The 18,730-nt window shown below is 55.5% G+C and overlaps 1 long non-coding RNA gene across 2 annotated transcripts; it reads right to left on the reverse strand.

The window, feature by feature from the left end:
- Positions 1-2,280: 2,280 nt before the first annotated feature.
- Positions 2,281-9,938, reverse strand: LOC123357658. 2 transcript variants are annotated; one of them, XR_006575585.1, is made up of 5 exons: positions 9,900-9,938; positions 9,242-9,264; positions 8,266-8,378; positions 7,947-7,979; positions 2,281-2,296 (listed from the first exon to the last, which is right to left on the reverse strand). It is a non-coding gene; the product is annotated as an uncharacterized LOC123357658 (long non-coding RNA). The 2 variants fall into 2 exon arrangements; XR_006575586.1 differs by having other exon boundaries at positions 2,282-2,299.
- Between the last annotated feature and the right edge of the window lie 8,792 nt (positions 9,939-18,730).

Here is an 18,730-nt window from a genome sequence, read left to right on the forward strand (position 1 = left end):
ACGAAGCTTTCAGGGTACAACAATGAAGAAGCCATGGGACAGTGTTCATGGCTCATCAACAAAGACAATGGGATGTGGAAGAGCTTAGCCCTCCTCTGAATGTTTCAGCCAGCCTATGAATCATGGCTACTATGACTCAGCAGGGCACTCTAGGGCATGTGACCAGACCACATGGACAATGAACTTCATTTTTGGTACCTATATTTTTCCACAAACCGGGATTGGGAACTGAGTTTGAGAACAAATGGTTCCTGCCCTATGGAAAAGCTACTTAAGGTGGGGTGTGCCATCATCTCTTGGCCTCATTCCCCACCACAAGAGAACTCCTGGCAACACCTGAGCAACAAAGACTGAAGTGGGGGAAGTGCTGGTCCCAGTGGTAATGGGATTTTCTAGCTTGTGTATGGAAACTTGGTGGGACTATCATCAGTCTGGGTGAGAAATTGCTAATTCAAATTCTATCCAGATAGTATGTTAGGCTTAGCGTAGTTTGAGTTTTTTGGTTATATAAGTAATCTGCTTTGATCTGTTTGCTAACACTTATTGCTGGGAAATTGGCTGTTGTCTTCTCTCTCTCCTTGAGTGGATGAGGTAAAGGCACTCAGGTAGCTTAGTTGGGTGCATGGCCGCCCACCTGCTGTCGTGTTGGGTGATAACAGGCCCTGGAGAGGCTGGCTAAATGTCCAGCAAATCAGTGTGAAAGGGCCAGCCCAGCTTGAGGGTTAGAGCAGCGGTCCCCAACCTTTTTGGCACTAGGGACCGGTTTCGTAGAAAAAATCATTTCCGCGGACCTGCCCCCTATCTGACCCCCACCCACTTCCTGCCCCCCCGACTGCCCGCCCCCCTCAGAATCCCCGACTCATCCTGCTCCTTGTCCCTTCACCATCCCCAGAGACCCCCACCACCCTGGGACCCCACCCCTACTCTCTGTCCCTGACTGCCCAACACCCTATCCCCCACCCCCGCTGAGTCCTGACAGACCCCCCCCGGACCACCCCCAATCCAACCCCCCTGCATTCCCTGACCGCTCCCCCCAACCTCCGCCCCCTCTCTGTGCCCTGACTGTCCCCAGGACTCCCTGCCCCTTAGCCAACCCCCCTGGCCCCAGCCTCTTACCCCCGGCTTCCTCCTCACCCGGAGCCTCAGCGCCTCGCCCGACAGCTGCAGCGTGTCTCCGGCGGGGCCTGAGCTCCATCCTGCTCCGAGCCACGTGGGGAGGGGGCGGGGCTGGGAGCTCCACGCCGAGCGGAGGCAGCTGAGCTCAGCCCGGAGCTTGCAGCCCCGCCCCCTCACCACGCGGCTCTGAGGGGGCGGAGCTTAGGGGCCCTGCCGGAGACACGCCGCTTGATGTGCTAGGGGTCGGTTCGCGGCCCGGTTCCTAGCAGGCCGCGGACTGGTACCGGTCCGCGGCCCGGGGGTTGGGGACCCCTGGGTTATGGGCACAGCAGTTCCCAGACTGCCCCCTGGGGGTGACTACCCATCACACCCTAAACTACACTAGTGTCAGCAGGTTTGTCACATCCCGTCCCCTCCCTTTCTCCACCCATGGATATTTCCTGCCTCCCACCATCTCTAGCAGCTCCCACCAGTGGTGAGCTCCAGCTGGGTCGCATGAACGGGTTGTTAAATTTAGAAGCCTTTTTAGAACCGGTTGTTCCAGGACAACTGGTTCTAAAAAAGCTTTTAAATTTAACAAATGCTCAGGCAGCTGTCCACCCGGCCCCCGGCCCCAGCTCACCTCCCCTTCTCCTCTGAAAGCTCCACCCTTCTTCTCCTCCCCCTGTGAGGTTGTGGGGGGCTGGATAGGGGTCGGGGCAGTCAGAGGGCAGGGTAGCAAGGGGGCTGAATGGGGGCAACGGTCCCGGGGGCAGTCCGGAAGGCGCCGGGGGTGGAGGCGGTGGGGGGGGGCAGTCAGGGACAGAGAGAAGGGGTGGTTGGATGGGGCAGAGGTTCCAGGGGGGCATCAAGAATGAGAGGAGGGGTTTGATGGGGTGGCAGGAGGCAGTCAGGGGACGGGGGGATGGGTCGGTGTCCCCGGGGGGGTGTCAAGGAGCATGGGGGGTTGGAAGGGGCATGACCCCCTCGTGAGGTGAGGACAAGGGAACCTGTTGTTAATATTTTGGCAGCTCATCACTGGCTCCCACCCTCCTGTACATTTACTGCTTCTCTCCCTCCAAGCAGAACCCACCACCAGCTCCCTGAGAATCCCTTACCTGAGCCAGCTCCATTGCAGCCATTTCCTTCCCCCTGGGAGGAGGGGATGATTTGGGGAGAAACGTGGACGTTATTCTGTAGCCTGCTAGGGCGAGAAAGGCCAATGTGAGAGAATTCAGACAGGGTTTCTGTCCTTTCCACATGTCGATTCCCCCCAGCATTGTTCCCTGCTAATGGACATTCTAGGTTCTGCCACACTGTGAAGCACAGAGTGACCTTATCCCAGTACAGGCCTAGCCCCCTCCCACCAGGGTGTAGCCCTCTGACACATGGTGAAACCCTCCCAGGAGCAGAGTCTCTCTCTTATACTTATCAAGTTTGCGGGCGATACCAAACTGGGAGGGGTTGCAAGGACTTTGGAGGATAGAATTGAAATTCAAAATCATCTGGACAAACTGGAGAAATGGTCTGAAGTAAATAGGATGAAATTCAATAAGGACAAATCCAAAGTACTTCATTTAGGAAGGAACACTCAGTGGCACACATACAAAATGGGAAATGACGGCTTAGGAAGGAGCACTGCGGAAAGGGATCTGGGGGTCGTAGTGGATCACAAGCGAAATAGGAGTCAACAGTGTTGCAAAAAAGCAAGTATCCATTTTGGGAAGTATTAGCAGGAGTATTGTAAGCAAGACATGAGAAGAAATTCTTCCGCTCTACTCCACGCTGATTAGGTCTCAACTGGAGTAATGTGTCCAGTTCTAGGGGCCACATTTCAAGAAAGAATGTGGACCAAATTGGAGAAAGTCCAGAGAAGGGCAACAAAAATGATTAAAGATCTAGAAAAACATCACCTATGAGGGAAGATTGAAAAAAACTGGGGAAGACTCAGAGGGGACATGACCATAGGACAAGAAGCAATGGATTTAAGGCAGTTTAGGATGGAGATTAGGAAAAAAACTTCCTAACTGTCAGAGTGGTTAAGCACTGGAATAAATTGCCCAGGGAGGTTGTGGAATCTCCATCACTGGGGATATTTAAGAGCAGGCTGGACAAACACCTGTCAGAGATTGTCTAGATAATACTGAGTCCCTGCCTTGAGGGCAGGGGACTGGCCTAGATGACCTCTAGAGCAGGGGTCCCCAATCCCCTGCTAGGAACCGGGCCGCGAACCGACCCCTAGCACATCAAGAGGCGTGTCTCCGGCAGGGCCCCCTAAGCCCCGCCCCCTCAGAGCCGCGTGGTGGGGGGGCGGGGGTGCAAGCTCCGGGCTAAGCTCAGCTGCCTCCGCTCGGCGTTGGAGCTCCCAGCCCCGCCCCCTCCCCACGTGGCTCGGAGCAGGATGGAGCTCAGGCCCCGCCGGAGACACGCTGCAGCTGTCGGGCGAGGCGCTGAGGCTCCGGGTGAGGAGGGAGCCGGGGGTAAGAGGCTGGGGCCAGGGGGGTTGGCTAAGGGGCAGGGAGTCCTGGGGACAGTCAGGGCACAGAGAGGGGGCGGAGGTTGGGGGAGCGGTCAGGGAATGCGGGGGGGTTGGATTGTGGGTGTTCCGGGGGGGGTCTGTCAGGACTCAGCGGGGGTGGGGGATAGGGGTTGGGGCAGTCAGGGGACAGAGAGTAGGGGTGGGGTCCCAGGGTGGTGGGGGTCTCTGGGGGATGGTGAGGGGACAAGGAGCAGGATGGGTCGGGGATTCTGAGGGGGGCGGGCAGTCGGGGGGGCAGGAAGTGGGTGGGGGTCAGATAGGGGGCAGGTCCGCGGAAATTATTTTTTCTACGAAACCGGTCCCTAGTGCCAAAAAGGTTGGGGACCGCTGCTCTAGAGGACCCTTCCAGTTCTATGATTGTAAGAACCAAAGGCCAGAGAAGAGCAGAATCAAAGGAGTCACTCTGGGGATTCTCCCTGTCACTGTCCCCAAGGCAGCTCTCTCAGGTTAACTAAGTTGTTGGATGCTCCAGCCTTTATCCAGTCTCTCCTGGCAATGCCCCCTTCATGGGCTGGGCCTAGTTTTAGCTTTTGGGAAGTGTGACCCTGGGGGTGCTGAGACTGGGCCTTCTTGCCGCAGCACATCTTGTTCATTTCTGTGGCTCCCCAGTGAGTCCAAATGAGTAGATACTCCTCATACAGACTGTGAACATAAGAAGGGCCCACTGCATCAGAGCAATGGTCCATCTAGCTCAGTGGCCAATGCCAGGTGCCCCAGAGGGAATGAACAGAACAGGTAACCATCAAATGATCCATCCCCTGTCACCCATTCCCAGCTTCTGGCAAACAGAGGCTAGAGACACCATCCCTGCCCAGCCTGCCTGTGACACTGGCAGACGAGGTGTTAGCTCTTACACAAGCCTCTATGTCTTAGTTGAACATGGACAAACACACAGTGGAATCGGTCTGACTCAACTGTGTTAGTATTGTTAAAACAGGTATTAGGATTCTAAGAACATGTTTAGACTTTATTGAGTGCTTGTGAGTTGCTGCCTGGGTTAATATCTGACTAGTTGTATTGTGAGCCTCTGTGGCTCTGTAAATCACCACACAGGAGAGAGACTTTACCTAGGTGAAGTGCTGATTGACAGCCGAATGCATTACACCCTGCCTGGCAGGAAAGGTCCATCCACACCAGAGAGACTATTACGGCATGTTAAGGACAAAAGACTGTTGTGCTCTTGACTTCCCATTAGCTGAGTTTCCAGCTCAGAGCACATGGCAGGAAGGGGATGAAAAACCTCATACAGAAGGAACTGATTATCTGTATGCTGCTTGGACTCTGGGGGGCAAAGTTCCTAGGCATAAGCATGAGATCCCCAGCTGCTTAGCCGGGGTTAGTCCTAAAGAATATGCAGAGCTTGCTTATTATAGAAGCTTCTATTACCTTTGAAATTTAAGACTGTAATTTGTCTGCATCTGGATGATTAGCTGCTGTGACAGGGCAAGGCCAGCTGGCTATAGGAAAGTAGTGAGAAACAGGTATGTTAGCCCCAGGCTAAACAAATCCCTGTTACCATGGTAACCAAATGACAGTTTCTCCAGGTTAATCAAGACACCTGGGGCCAATTAACATCCTTCCACAAATCTGTGGAGACAGCTAGGTTGATTGGAACCCCTGAAGCCAATCAGGGGCTGGCTGAAACTAGTTAAAGAGCTCCCAGTTAGGCAGGTGGGTGTGCAGAACAGGAGCTGTGGGAGCGACTGATCAGTACACACCAGATCAGGCACAAGGAAGGAGGCCCTGAGGTAAGGGTGAAGTGGAGCCTGAGGAAGTGGGGCTGCTGTGGGGAAGTAGAACAGGGAATTGTATGTGTCCTGTTTCTAAAAGGTCAGATACCACAGCTGATACTATTAGGGTCCCTGGGCTGGAGCCTAGAGTAGAGGAGGGTCCTGGGCTCCCCCCTTTGCTCCCTGATTAATCACTGAGACTGGGAGACAACAGAGACTGTTCAAGGGAGGGGAGCTTTGCCACCCCTCCCTCGCTGGCTTATGATGAAAATGGCTCAGTGGGCTGTGACCCTTGTCCCTAGAGAGAAGGGCTACGTGGAGGGTCACAGTGAGCCTCTGAGGCTAGCGAAAATCCACCAGGAAATGCAGGGCCCATGGAGACAAGGACAGAGCTTTGTCACACTGCTTTAACTTTGTAAACAACTCTCATTTCTTTCAAATAAATCTTAATACAGGTTATGACAGGACTGGCTACAAGTGTTGTCTTTGCTGGGAGATCCAAGCGTCATTTGACCTAAGGAAGTGACTGGTCCTTCGGGCCTGGCAGTAACCTGAACGTTGTTGTGACTCATGGGGTAAGGCAGGGTTCTCAACCATGAGTCTGGGGCCCCCTGGGGGGCCATGAGCAGCTTTCAGGGGGCTGCCAAGCAAGGCCGGCATTAGACTCGCTGAGGCCCAGGGCAGAAAGCTGCAGTCCCAGCGCATGGGGCTGAAGTCTGGGCCCCTGAGCCCCACCCCCAGGGCTGAAGCAATGTAGCTTTGTGGGGGTCTGGGGCCCCAGGAAGTTGCCCTGTTTGCTACCCCCTAACACCAGCCCTGGCTGTGATGTTATTAATATAACCTGTGACTGTATAGTTCATTGGTGCAACCACTGTTATATTTGCAGCAAATGTTGTACAACGGTTGTCGTGTAAGGTGTCTATGAAAAGGTTATAATTTGCTCCTGATGATGATACTACCTGTGTGGGTGTATCATTTTTGCAGTCAAAGTTAGGAATATTGGCTACGTTCTTGTACATCAGTGTGTTTTGATTCTGAAGTAGCCTTAGTAAAGCATTAGATCAGCTTCTTCAGAAAGGAATTTGCAAATCAAGTGCCCAATCAAGAAACACTTAAAGGACCTTGGGGAAACTCCAATCCACATACCCTGGTGGGCCGGGCCAGTTTCTTTACCTGCCATGTCCACGGGTCGGCCGATTGCAGCTCCCACTGGCCGCGGTCTGCCGTCGCAGGCCAATGGGAGATGCAGGAAGCGGCGCAGGCTGAAGGATGTGCTGCTGCCACTTCCCGCTGCCTCCATTGGTCTGGAGTGACAAACTGTGGCTAGTGGGAGCCGCGATCGGGCAAACCTGCCAACATCGCAGGTAAACAAACTGTCCCAGCCTGCCAGGGTGCTTACCCTGGTGAGCCGCGTGCCAAAGGTTGCTGATCCCTGAGCTAAAATATTTAAGAGACAAGTCAGTTGAAAATATAGTGGTGCAAGAACAAAGTAACATCGCTTCCCATTGTTACACAGGGTATGGCTACACTTACGGTTTACAGCGCTGGTAGTTTGCAGCGCTGGTCATCCAGCTGTGTAGGAGCAGCGCTGGTGTGTGGCCACACTCACAGCTACCAGCGCTGGTGTGTGGCCACATTTGCAGCATTTGCAGCGCTGTTGGGAGTGCTGCATTATGGGCAGCTATCCCAGCATTCAAGTGCACCAACGTGCTTTTCAAAAGAGGGGGGTGGAGGGTGGTGTACTGTGACAGGGAGCGGGGAAGATAGAGAGAGTGGATTTTTGGAGCCAACACTGTGTGTTAGCTTCCTGGATTGGAAAAATCACAAAATGTTCATGAGCCCTTAGTCTTAACTCTAATTGCAAACAGCCTGCCTCCAACACGGACTCCCCCGTTTCACTCACTCCCTGTGGTGTACTGTGACAGGGAGCGGGGAAGAGAGAGATTGGAAAAATCACAAAATGTTTGCAAACCCTAACAGCCTGCATCCAACACTGTTTCCCTGCCTCTCATTTGATCGTTCACAGCCAGGTACAGATAGCTCCTGTTTGCTGTGATCAGTGTTTGTTTTTATAGATAAGCAGTTCAAACGGAGCTCCAATCGGCTCCGTTCTGTTTCATTCACTCTCCCTGCCTGCCTCTCATTTGATTGTTTACAGCCAGGTACAGAACGGAGCTCCGATCGGAGCTCGTTCACAACAAAACAAAGAGAGGCTGCATAACAAAACAAAGAGAGTAATTTATAAAAGCATTCTGGGATACACCTTATTCCCTGGAGGCCAATCACAGCGCTGGTGTGTGGCCACACTTGATGACCAGCGCTGCAGCACCAGCGCTGGAATCCTTATTCCCCATGCCGAGTGAGGTGTACGGCCAGCGCTGCAGCCAGGGAGTTGCAGCGCTGGAAGTGCCCTGCAGGTGTGGCCACTTACTAATTGCAGCGCTGGTGGAGGCTTTCCAGCGCTGCAAATCGCCAGTGTAGCCATACCCTCAGCTTCTAGCTGCTGGAGGCTGCAATCCCCTGTCGTTAACATGGTTATTGGGCTGAAATCTCCCCACGGCCAGTCAGAGATAGACACGTACCTGTGTCGCTCCCCAGCTTCCGTCGCAGCGTCTCTAGGGGAAGGAGAAGATGGGAGAGGTGAGAATTCAGGCCCTCACATTAATGGAGAAATCCCCATTGCTTATTAATGGAACTGCTGTTAACGACGAGATGGTGACAGAGATCAGAGGCCGATAACGCAGCCGCTGCAGACAGGGCTGCTCCATGGGGAAGGGCGACTCGCTGAGCTGGGCTGTGAGATGGAGCCCAGGATCAGTGACATCACTAGAGTCCCCGACTCCTTCCCAGGGTCAGGGTTGCTCTGACCAGAGGAGACACCACCCCCAGACTCCAACTCACCTTTGAATCCCAGCAGCACCTCCTGCAGCAGGGCACTTTGCAGAGAGAAATCGCTGAGTCTCTTCTCCAGCTCCGCAAACGACGCCTCTGGCTTCCGAAATGTCCTGTCCTCCCTGCTGGGGAAAGGAGGGGTGAGAAATAGGCCTGAGCCCCAGACCCTGAGCCCAGCAACCCCCAAACTTCACAAAACCTGGATCTGAGCTTTGTAGCCTGAGATAGTCAATGTCAGGGTGAGTCACCTCAGCCCTGTGCTCCCCAGAGAGACGGGAAGTGGGGAGACACTCGAGCAAGGAACGGAGACATTGTTCAGGGGCTTTCTCAGGGACGCTCTGGTTCGGGGGGGGGGGGGCAGAGCCACCCCCTACGCTGGTTTACGGCAGGAACAAGGGGCACCAGCACGGGGATTATGTGGAAAGGGAGGAGACACAGACCAGAGAGTGGGCAGGTCCTACATGCTGACAGTGGCCACAGACAGAGCCCAGGGCTCCAGCAGGGAATGAACGTGGGCCCTTTAATGCCAAAACCCCCCAACCCTTCAGCTGAAACAGTAACCCTGGGGCGTCCAGCTCCTTTGGCAGAGAGGGCCACATTGCACCGTCCGTTACGGCCAGTGGCCAGGGCATCGGTTTAAGACTCTGTGCCATGCTCCATTCGCAGCAGAACACCCACTGCTCTCCATGGGACACCCACGTACGAAGAACAAGGGGGGAATCTGCCCTTAGTATGGGAAATAAATTTTAGTTCTTAGTATTTTGCCAAGTCTTTGCCTGTCACGTTCAGTGTCACTCAGGAGGAAAACAGCCCCTTCCTGGACACCCCTGTAGGGCCCTGCTGGTTCTTCCCTGTGTTTCCCTGCCTTTCCCACCCTCCTTTCCCCATTTCTCTCTCGCTTCCTGCCAGGGGGCAGCTTCCTATTCAGTGCAGTTATCAAACCTAGCAGCCCATGAGGGGGAGCGAAATGGAGCCCAGGACTTACCTGCCCCCAGTGCTCCCAGCACCCTAAAAAGGAGAGAAAGAGGAGGCCGTCAGGGGGAGTGTCCCTGGGTGGGGAGGCCTCCTGCTCTGCAGGGGTCACCATTGAGGCCTCGGGCAGTAGGGGAATTTCAGGTTTCCATTCCCAGAGGTGCTGCCCCCCTACCAGGGACTTTCCCCTACGCAGCCCCAGCAATCCCTGCGGGCAGGTCCCACTGTGGAAATCTTCTCCCCGGGCACTTTACAGGCAGAAGATATTTCTCTGCATTGAGAATCAAATTCCCCCCAGTGCTGAGAGACCCAGAAGGCCCCTGGCCCCACTAAACCCATTAACCTGCAGTGACAGGGGCCTTGGGCCTGGCTCGGGACCTCAGCATGGTGGGAGAGGGGATTTCACCCTCCAAGTGCAAATGCAGAGAGACATTTCCAGGAGAGAAGGTCTTGGGGCTGCAGCATACAGGACTCCCAGGGCCCATCCCTGGCGCCGCTGCCAGACTCACTGGGTGACCTTGGGCAGGGCTCTGCCCCTCCCTCTGCCTCACTTTCCCCATTTGTCCCATAGGGATAATGCCCCTGACCCCACTCTGTAAAGTGCTTTGGGGTCTAGGGCTCAGAAGCGCCTAGAGAAACGCTGCGTATGATCATTGCAATGACAGCCTGACCTGCAGGGGTTGGCTCAGCGGCTGCTGCCCCTTCTCTCCTCCTCTCCCGCTGAGCAGGGAAATCTGCCAGGACAGGCTGCAGACGCCCTCATCCCTTCTCTGGACAATGGCTCTCTCTAGCTTCTCCAGCCGGGACAGCAGCCGCTGCTCCTGCTCCTCCAGAAACCCTCGCAGCTCCTGCGACTCCCAGACGATCTTCTGCCTCTCGGCTTCCGTCTGTTTCTGCAACAGGGAGAGGGCGGCTCAGTAACGGAGGAACACAGAACATAAGAACGGCCAGACTGGATCAGACCAAAGGCCCATCTAGCCCGGTATCCTGTCTTCTGACAGAGGCCAATGCCAGGTGCCCCAGAGGGAATGAACAGAACAGAGAATCATCAAGTGACCCATCCCCTGTCGCCCATTCCCAGCTTCTGGCAAACAGAGGCTAGGAACACCATCCCACTCATCCTGGCTAATAGCCACTGATGGACCTGTCCTCCATGCACTTCTCTAGTTCTTTTTAGAACCCTGTTAGTGTCTTGGCCTTCACAACATCCCCTGGCAAGGGGTTCCACAGGTTGACTGTGTGTTGTGTGAAGAAATACTTCCTTTGTTTCTTTTAAACCTGCTGCCTATTCATTTCACTGGATGACTCCTAGTTCTTGTGTTATGAGGAGGAAATAACACTTTCTTATTTACTTTCGCCACACAAGTCATGATTTTATAGACCTCTACCATATCCCCCCTTAGTCGTCTCTTCTCCAAGGTGAACAGTCTCAGGCTTTGTCTACACTGGCACTTCTCTCCTGCCAACAAAGAGCAGCTACACTGCGCGCCTGTCAGCAGAACGGCTGTAGCGGCACAGTCGTGTGGCTAAAAGCTGCGGAGTGCAGCCATAGCTTCAGTCTTATTAATCTCGCCTCATACGGAAGCTGTTCCATATCCTTCATCATTTTTGCTGACCTTCTCTGAACCTTTTCCAATGTATCTTTTTTGAGATGGGGCGACCAGATCTGCACACAGTATTCAAGATGTGGACATACCATGGATTTATATAGAGGCAATAGGATATTTTCTGTTTTATTGTCTATCCCTTTCCTAATGATTCCCCACATTCTGTTTGCTTTTTTGACTGCTGCTGCAGATTGAGTGGATGTTTCCAGAGAACTATCCACAGTGACTCCAAAATCTCTTTCTTGAGCGGTAACAGCTAATTTAGACCCCATCATTTTATGTGCATTTGATATTATCTCTTCCAATGTGCCCTATTTTGCATTTATCAACATTGAAATTCATCTGCTCCATAACAGGAGAAAATCATAAATGCACCTGGGGACGGGTGGCAGAGTTATTTACCAGAACACAAGATCTCTGGTGGTGGGAGATGGGAAGTTCATTTATCCCAGGAAGGGAGGAGGGATCAGGACCGGGGTGAGCTGTACATCACCTACAGGAGGGACACTTCTCCCCAAAACCTCATCAACGTGCACTGAGCCAAATCCTCCATCTCTGCAGCCCACATTTCATCTCCTTCCTCCCCATCCCCCCAGGAGCTAGAAAGGATCCCTGGTCACTGTGACATCCAGACAGCCCGTGGGCAGGGGCTCCGGGCTAACACAGACTGACCCTCTCCTGCCCAGCAGCCTCCTGCATCCTAAGGGCATCATGTTACCCCCGTGTCTGACACTCCAGGCTCCCTGGGCTCCAGCGGGGATGGGTCCCTGGCTGAGGCTGGCAGGGTGGGCCCTGCACTCACCAGGTCATTCTTATGCCAGGCAAACCTAAGTGGCGGGGGGCTCTGGGCACCTACCAGCAGCTCCTCGCTCTGCCGCTCCTCCTCGGCTTTGGCTGCTTCTCTCTCTTTTCCCAGAGGGGCCAGATGCTTTTGTGGTGCCTCCTGGAAGAAGCAGGGGAGGGAGGGTTAGAAACTGCTGCAAACCTCCCAGCTGCCAGATTTCAGGGCCCGTCCTGCCCTGCAGACGCCTGTGCAGGGTCCCTGGGACTCAGACTGAGAGGAGCTGGTGAAACAGGGAACAGCTTTTCCAGAGGAAACGCAGGGCCCCAGGCTGCAGTGCCAGGGGTGCAGCCCAACCCCCAGCTCCCCGGGGCCTCACCCACATCCCAAGCAGCCAACTTCAGACAGTCCCCCACTTTCCCCAGCGCCAGCCCCCAAAGCTCCCGCAGGGCCAGATCTGAACATGGAGCCCCCCAAACATCCCCCAGCCCCGACCCCCCAGCGCACCCCAAACTCCCAGCTCCCCCCCAGCCCCCAGCCGCTCCCCCCCAGCCCTGACCACCCCAGTGCACCCCAAACTCCCAGCAGCCCCACAGCCTCCATCCCCATCCGCTCCCCCCCAGCCCTGACCCCCCACAGCGCACCCCAAACTCCCAGCTCCCCCACAGCTCCCATCCCCAGCCGCTCCCCCCCAGCCCTGACCCCCCAGTGCACCCCAAACTCCCAGCTCCCCCACAGCCCCCATCCCCGGCCGGGCCCCCCCCAGCCCTGACCCCCCCCAGCACACCCCAAACTCCCAGCTCCCCACAGCCCCCATCCCCAGCTGCCCCCCCCCCCTGGCTCTGACCCCCCCCAACGCACTCCCAGCTCCCCCCCCCCGCCCGGCTCTGAACAACCCAGATTCCCTCCCCGCCCCGGGCTCTGCAGCCGAGCCACGTTCCGGGCCCAGCCGCTCCCGGGCTCCGTCGCCCCGGGCCCGCCCGGGCCACTTGCCCCCGCAGCCCCACTCTGGCCGCGCGGAGCTTGGGGACCCCCCCGGGCAGGGGGCGAACCAGACAGCCGGGCCCGGCCCCCTCCCGGCAGGAGCGTGTCCGCCCCCCACGTGTCCCCGTGCTGCCCCCGGCCCCACCGCGCTGCCCCGCGAGCTGCAACAGCCCCCGCGCCGCGCTCCTGGCCCCGGCCATGGTCCCGCTGCCGCACAAAGGGGCGGGGGCGGGAAGGGGCGGCTCCTCCCCAGGCCTGGGCCTGGGCCTGGCCCCGCCCCCGGGCCCCACGCAGGGGGTGGGACCCACGGGGACCCACCTCAGCCCAGAGGGGGCAGGAGGGGGCGGGGCTCCCCAGGGGAAAAGCGGGGGCGGGACGGGGGCTGCTGAACCATCAGACTCAGGAGCCCCCGGGCAGCGTATTAACGCGCCTCCCGCAGCCATGTGCTGCTCCCGGGCACTGCGCATGCTCAGTTTCCTAAGTTGTTTTATCTGCTGCTGGGATAACCTGAATTCCCTGAATTTTTAAATTTAATTTTTTCTTCTCATTTTAGAGCTGACAGAATTTCTGGCCTAGTGTCAAAACTTTGTTTTGAGTCAATCCACCACTGGGGATTGCATTTTTGCAACTGTTATTTTGCCTCAGTCTAGCCCTTAGTGTTTTTCCACATGCCGTTGTGTACAGCTTGATTCTCAAATATTCAATAAAGGCAGGATACTATCGCCTATAATGTCTTTCTCCCTGGAAAAAAAATCTATTGTAATTTTTGCAGAAAATTAGAACTGCCAACATGGGTCAGACCAATAGTCCGCCTAATCTAGTATCCTGTCTTGTGGCAGTGGTCAATGCCAGGTGCTTCTAAGGGAATGATCAGACCAGGCAATGACTCAGTGAACCATCCCATTGCCCACTCCCAGCATCTGGCAATCAAAGGACGGTTTAGGGACATGCAGAGCATGGGCCTGCATCCCTGATGATCTTGGCTAATAGCCAGTCTACTTATCCTGAGGGACTGATCTAATTCTTTGTTCAACCCATTCACAGTTTTGCCTTTCAAAATATAATGAACATGCATCTACAACCCCAAGATACCTTGACAACCACAAGAATTCTAAAATCACGAGTTATACACCCTCGAGTCAAGACATTGTAATAAATAAATGAGATCTTTTTTGTGCCTCTTTGTTCCTGAGCCTGTAGGGTGCAGTAAGGCCAGTTCCAATGCCTTGAGCCGAAACACCTGAATGAATCTTTGTCTACCCGCAGACTGTTCCTGTTACCTCTCCCAAACATTTAATATACCTAAGGCCATATCTACACTTTAAGCGTGGGTTAACTCAAGTTATGTCAGCACAGAGTTACTACGGTTACTATGCCACGTATTAGGAGGTAGCCGTGTTAGTCTGTATCCACAAAACCAACAAGCAGTCCGGTGGCACCTGATCTGTTAGTCTTTAAGGTGCCACCGGACTCCTTGTTTTTACAGTTACTATGTCACTGGTGTGCATGCCTCCTGGACTCCTTCCTCAGCCGTCAGGGTACTCACCAGAACCACTTGTATAGATTCAGAGTGAGGTGCACCATGAATAGATCTCCCACTGTCCACCCACTGCATTTTGGGACGCTTTGGTTTGGCAGTGTATGCTGGGTACCAAACAGCTCAGTCAGGGGTGGTTGTGGCCATGGGATCCAACTTCTTAGAACGCATTGTTAACTAGCCACTAATGTTATATGTGACCCCTACATAAACGTATACATAATGTTTACACCAGGGGTCTCAAACATGCGGCCCGCGGGCCGCATGCAGCCCGCAGAGCTCTTCCCTGCGGCCCGCGGAGCTCCCCAGGGCCGCCCAGAGGGGGGGCAAAGGGGGCAATTTGCCCCGGGCCCCGCAGGGGCCCCCAAGAGAAAAGCGGAGGCTCCCGCCTCCGCCCCTCTCCTGGAGCCTCGGCGCATAGAGCGCCGAGTCTCCGTCCGAGCGCCTGAGCCCCGCCCCGATCCGAGCCGCGTGGGGAGGGGGCGGGGCTGGGAGCTCTGGGCTGAGCGCTGCGCTCGGCGTGGAGCTCACAGCCCCACCCCCTCACCACGCGGCTCTGAGCGGGACGAAGCTCAGGCCTCGCCGGAGACGCGCTCGGGTAAGGGGGGGGGGGGAAGCGGGAGCCGCCGGGGCCGGGCCGGGGCCTGGGTGGGAAGCGGGACCCGCCGGGGCCGGGGCCGGGCCGTGGGGGGGGGAAGGGAAGCGAGACCCGCCGGGCCGGGCCGGGGGGGTGGGGGAGGGAAGCGCGACCCGCCGGGGCCGGGCCGGGCCGGGGGTGGGGAAGGGAAGCGAGACCCGCCGGGGCCGGGCCGGGCCAGGCCGGGGGGTGGGGGAGGGAAGCGAGACCCGCCGGGGCCGGGCCGGGCCGGGGGGGGGGGGAAGGGAAGCGAGACCCGCCGGGCCGGGCCGGGCCGGGGGTGGGGAAGGGAAGCGAGACCCGCCGGGGCCGGGCCGGGCCGGGGGGTGGGGGAGGGAAGCGAGACCCGCCGGGGCCGGGCCGGGCCGGGCCGGGGGGGGGAAGGGAAGCGAGACCCGCCGGGCCGGGCCGGGCCGGGGGTGGGGAAGGGAAGCGAGACCCGCCGGGCCGGGCCAGGCCGGGGGTGGGGAAGGGAAGCGAGACCCGCCGGGGCCGGGCCGGGCCGGGGGGTGGGGGAGGGAAGCGGGACCGGCCGGGGCCGGGGTGGGAAGCGGGACCGGCCGGGGTGGGGAAAAGAGGGACCCGCCGCCGCCGAAGCGCAGCCCGGTCTTCGGCGGTGGGGGGCCCCTTCTGTTCCGGGACCCGCCGCCTAAGTGCCCCGCCGCCAAGCCACCAAACAGCTGTTGGTGGCGCTTAGCACTTTCCAGGAGGGAGGGGGGAGGAGCGGGGAGCCGCGCGCTTAGGGGAGGAGGTGGAGAAGAGACAGGGCAGGGGCGGGGCCTCATGGAAGGGGTGGATTGGGGGTGGGGCCAGGGGCAGCAAGGGGGCGTGTCAGTGATTCGGCCCTCGGGCCAATGCACTAGTCCTCATGCGGCCCTCGGGGTCATTTGAGTTTGAGACCCCCTGGTTTACACCGTTTTTTTCTAAACCCACAAATCTGCCTGGCCCTCCTCACTGTCTGCCATCTCACACAGAACCATGGAGCTTGCATGGCTCTGCACTATTGTCATGAGCGTTTGCACCCAAAGGTGCATGCTCCTTTCCTATTTGCAGATCAGCAAACATACATTATACTCTACAGTCTTTATGAAAATATGCTTATGATCTGGATATGACATAGCTAATATATACTTTATGCAAGATGGCTGATGTGAGGTATCATTGCAAAACTTAAGACCTATTGACTGTGTTAATCCAACCTGTATGCATGTAACATTTGTACCTGAGGCTAGAAATATTAACCATGTCTCTGTATTTCAAAGATGCTCTGTTGGAGGAGGCCAGACAATGTTAGTGGCTTATTGAAGGAATGCACAAAGACATAAAGCTTACCCCAGGAACTGTGTACAATAGGAACCTCTGAACGCTAGTGTTATACAATGGGGACTACTTGAGCAGGATCAAACACCTGTACACAGTGGGTGCTGTTTTGTTGTACAGACAAAACTACACGGGATCTTTTCAGGGGGCAAGACAAAGATGCCACATTTATTATGATAATTTGATTTATGACCAAGAACTAATATTTTAATCCTTATACACACACATTATACCTAATACCTATACACACACACATTCACACACACACATGTTGGTGTCACTAGGCATAACTCTAGGTAACTCGGGGGGGGGGGGGGTGGAAGACCACGAGTGTCGATGAAGCCCCCCCTGCTCTAGGCCTAAGTGAACCAAGGCTCCTCCATGATGAACTTTAACCAACCTAAGTAGCTGCAAAACAAAATGTGTAACAGTCAGCTAACAGCTCAAGGCAGTCTGAAGCGGTAGTGATAAGGGAAGCCTACATGCCTCTGTGAAGGACAAGATAACAGGTCTGGGAAAATTTGCTAACAAGCTACCCTTGCAGCGGCCAAGGTTGCTTACTGTAGCTGCTACAGGGGGGAGGAAGGAAACGGGGGAGGGGGGAAGAAAGGGGGGGAAACTAAGCTGAAGCAAACGACTTGAGTATAAGAAGGGAAAGCGGCTTGTATCTGGGCGCTTGATTTGAGACGTGCCAGTCTCCTTGCACCGCTTTGAGATCTCAAATAAACTTTGTCTGCTTCTCCACCCTGGTGTGTTCATTGGTGCGAAGCACACCGGGCAACGAACCCCGCTGTTGCCCCCTTGGGCCCTCTGTGCCGGCAACAGTACAATTATAATAGGATTAGGTCATAATTATGATGCATTATGTGCAAGATGACAGGGTTTCAGAGTCTGTACTGGGCTATCTTGATTATCACTTCACAAGTTTTTTTCTCTTACTTAATTGGCCTCTCAGAGTTGGTAAGACAACTCCCACCTTTTCATGCTCTCTGTATGTGTGTGTGTGTGTGTGTATATATATGTCTCCTCAATATATGTTCTGTTCTATGCATCCGAAGAAGTGGGCTGTAGCCCACGAAAGCTTATACTCAAATAAATTTGTTAGTCTCTAAGGTGCCACAAGTCCTCCTGTTCTTTATGTGCAAGATGTGTCATGTGCAGTGTCACTGGAAACGTTATGATTTGCTGAATAGGATTCTCCTATTAGTGTGCGCAGAGCATGTTTATCTCTGCAGTTATGAATATTGACTATTGTCTCAGGGTGGTACCCTGCTCCTGCCCTGCGGGGCTTAAAACAGCCCAGGAGAGGGCTGGGGCTGGGGCAAGAAGCCTGGGCTGATTGGGGGAAGCAGGCTCAGCTGTGGCCAGGTCCCAATCAGGCCCAGCTGGCCCCTATAAGAGGCAGTGAGCCAGGAGCCCAGTCAGTCTCTCTCTGGCTGTAGAGGGAGAAGGGCCTGGCTGCAGGGAGCTAGACAAGGGACTTGGAGTGGAGCAGGGCTGGGGAAAGGCAGAGGAGCTGGGGCGCTCCTGCCTGGAAAGCCCCAGGCTGCGGCCTAGCATTAGGCCAAGAGGTCCTGGGGGTGGCAAGGGGCAGCCCATGGGTAGGCAAAGGCAGCAGGTCCAAACCCCTTTGCCTGTGATGAGTGGTTGATACTGCAGTCTGCCCCAGTGAACAGGGACTAGATGGAGACTGGGCAGTAGCCAATACTGAGGCAAAGTGGGGATAATGGGGTGGGGGTTCCCCTGGGAGGGGGCGACCCAGTTACCAGAGGCACTGGGGTCCAGGGAGGGACTCGTGGCCAGAGGACAGGCGGATCACTGGCCTGCAGAGGGCACTCCGGGCTGGAAATTGAGCTAATTCCCGGAAGTCACCAGCAGGAGGCGCCGCAGGGGTGAATCCGACTCCTCTACAACTATGTATCTGTATTTCAAAGGTGCTTACTCTGGGTAACACCCACAACGAGCCTTTCAGGTACAACAAAGAAGCCAGACACTGCTGATGGCTCATCAACAAAGACAATGGACCGTGGAAGAGCTTAGCCTTCCTGTGAATGTTTCAGCCGGCCTATGAGTCATGGCTACTATGACTCAGCAGGCCATGCTAGGGCATGTGACCAGACCACATGACACTAAACTCCATTTTGTTACCTCTATTTTTCCACAAACTGGACTGGGAACTGAGTTTGGAACAAGGGTTCCTGCCATATGGAAAAGCTACATAAGGTGGGGTGTGACGTCATCTCTTGGCCTCATTCCCCGCACAAGAGAACTCCTGGAAACACCTGAGGAACAAAGACTGAAGTGGGGGAAGTGCTGCTCCCAGGGTAAATGGATTTCTAGCTTGTGTATGGAAACTTGGGGGACTGCTTGTACCATCAGTCAGGGTGAGAAATTGCTAATTCAGATTCTATCCATCTAGTATATTAGGCTTAGTTTGAGGTTTTGGTTATTTGCTTAGTAATCTGCTTTGATCTGTTTGCTACCACTTAGAATTGTTGGGACATGTTATGGTTCAGTAAAAGAGCAGGGAACTGCTAATGTGCAGACATGGGATTAGGGGACAAAGGCATAAGCAGGCAGGAATTCTTTGCTTAATAAATAAGCTGCCATATTTTTCCTTTCCCTGTTGCTTGTAA

Source organism: Mauremys mutica, unplaced genomic scaffold, assembly GCF_020497125.1.
Source record: "Mauremys mutica isolate MM-2020 ecotype Southern unplaced genomic scaffold, ASM2049712v1 000900F_np12_obj, whole genome shotgun sequence".
Classification (NCBI taxonomy): domain Eukaryota; kingdom Metazoa; phylum Chordata; order Testudines; family Geoemydidae; genus Mauremys; species Mauremys mutica.